We start from the raw sequence: 2,611 nt of genomic DNA on the forward strand, positions 1-2,611 counted from the left end.
AGACCCAAAAATATGAATATGGTATATACTCACTCATTAGTGGATTCTAGCCATAAACAGAGGACATTGAGCCTATAGTTTGTGATCCTAGAGAAGCTAAGTAATAAGGTGAACCAAAAGAAAAACATATATAGATCCTCTTGAAAATTGGAAGCAGACAAGATCGCCAGGCTTTTAGATTTAAAACAAATTTGCCAAATACTCATTTACCACCACTATTTCCTGTTTATGCTTTTGATGGGAGGCCTTTATACCTTGTTCCTGTTCTAACCTCTTTGTCCCTGCCCTGGATGGCTCTTGCCTCTCTGGAACTATAAATTCAAGTACAATTTCTTCTCTAATTTGCCTTTGTTGTTGCTTTATCAAAGCAGCATACAAATAAAAACAAACTTTTTGTGATTATTTCCCTTTGGATAACTATTTAGAATTACATCATTTAATTTTCAAACCAATGGAATATTGGAAATTACCTGTTTTTTTTTAGTGTTGATAGCATTGGCTAGTGATTAAAAATCTCTAAACAGTTTCATAAATTAAGATTTGTTTATGTCCCATCCTATAATTTGATTGTTTGTCCTATATTACTATTAATAATGTATATTCTCTTGCTTTTGATAAAGTATTGTTTAATAACCTTGGGCATTATATATTAAGTTAGTTATTATCCTATAAACCCCTTATGTTCTCTTCTTTCTCCTGCTTATTTTAATAGCAGCAAGTCTATCCTCTCTGTGAATTTACTTTTTTTTCTTTCTCTTTGCTCCCATTTTATATTATATGTTCAGGAAAATGCTCATATAAAAAGCTGTATTTAGAATGGCTGTTGTTTCTAATAGAAAGATGACTTTTGTTTCCAAACTCATTATTTACACCATTTTATTTGTAGTACTTTTTTTGAGGTCTACCAGCATATCCCATAGCTTCTGCTGTTGCATGTTGTCAAGCAAGTACCTTGATCATACTTTAGATTCCATAGCATATAGCTTTCCAACAGTGTATTGTGACTTAATAGTTTACATTTAACCCATATGTACACATATATACATTACAAATAGACTCCATTCCCATCTGAATATCTGTGCTTCCTGATGACTTTATTTGCTTGGTGCTTTGGAATGTATAGATATGGACACCTTTTAAAAATAATTATGCAAACCACCCCATACTCCAAGCTTCCTCACTGCAATCCCAGCCACAGGTTTCCCTGTTCCTGCAGACACTTTCTCTGAGAAGATGGCTATGCCTACGGCATAGACTGATTTTGGTAAATCTCCCAGAGATGTTTCACCAAGGGCTGTGGCTTTGGCTTAATAAAGCTTAATTTGAAAATGATATCAAACAATGGAGGAATTTACCAGTCCACACTCCACCAACACAGAGACCATCAAAATGAACTACAGTCTGGAAACCAAGTAAAGATGGATAGAGTACGTGTTGACCTTGACAGGAAAGGGGAACAAAGATGCACCGAAATCACAAAGGGAGACCGGGTGGCAGGTAGACTGAAGCTGACTTTTGATTCATCCTTCTTGCCTAATATTTGGGGGAAAACACTAAAACCACAACAGAGTACAAAAGTAAGCTTATCAGCCTGGCATGTGATGAGGACTTTGATATTGCTGGGCCCTCAATCATGGAGTGCACCGGTGCTTGGAGATGAGGCTTAGCTACCTGGCTACCAGGTGAATCTTGAGATAGCAAAGTCCCGAGTAACCAAGAGCAAATTTGCAGTCTGCTACAACATGGAAAAAGTCCATGCTAATATGAACAACGGGACAGAGCTTAGCAGTTCCATTTACCAGAGGGTGAACAAGAATTTGGAGGCTGCTGTCAATCTTGGTTGGACAGAGGAAACAGTAATGCTCACTTTGGAATAGCAGCCAAGCATCAGCTCAATCCTGATGTCTCTTTTTGGCCAAAGGAACAGCTCTACCTGTTTAGTGTATATGCAGGCAGACCCTAAAGGCACATACCAAATGAAGCTGCTGGCTCTGATGGATGGCAAGAACATCAATGCAGGTGACCATAAGCTTGGTTTAGGACTGAAATTCTAAGCATACATGAATATTGCTCCATCGTTAATATTAAACTGTTTTGCAGCATAGCTGCCTTTAGAATTTAGTGTACCTTCTAATGTTGTGTATTTCAGATGCAAGAATTGATAAATTCACATTAGATGCCCAGTCTAAGGACAACTCAGTTTTATGGTGTTTACCATTTTAGAGGTACAGCAGAAACCCCATTTCAGAAAGGATCCTTTAAGCTGTAGATATGGGTTGAGAGGAGCCCCTCTAGAGATACCTGACAGCGAGTAGAAACTGAGAATGTGCTGGCCTTTGTAAATCTGAATGGAGTCTATAAGTGAAATTGTGACTTCCTGATCATCGAATCTTGGTGTCTCAATCCTAACTGCTGAGAAATATGTGCACACCTACATGAAAAGGACTTTTTTTAGACCAATTTCCTTGCCATGTTACCTGTTTTATAACAAAATTAGTCTTCAGGGTGTAGTTAGCTATTCCTTTTATGCCATTTTAGGTGTAGCAGGTGGGCATAATGGAGCTGGTCATTCAGGACTTTGTTCTTTGTGTTGTGTTTTGGTGCAGTTTAT

The 2,611-nt window shown here is 37.7% G+C and overlaps 1 pseudogene; it reads left to right on the plus strand.

Moving 5' to 3' along the window:
• The first annotated feature begins 1,233 nt into the window (after window positions 1-1,233).
• On the plus strand, window positions 1,234-2,054 carry LOC101984094 (annotated as a pseudogene).
• Window positions 2,055-2,611: the final 557 nt, after the last annotated feature.

This window comes from Microtus ochrogaster, chromosome 10, assembly GCF_000317375.1.
Source record: "Microtus ochrogaster isolate Prairie Vole_2 chromosome 10, MicOch1.0, whole genome shotgun sequence".
In the NCBI taxonomy this organism is placed as follows: domain Eukaryota; kingdom Metazoa; phylum Chordata; class Mammalia; order Rodentia; family Cricetidae; genus Microtus; species Microtus ochrogaster.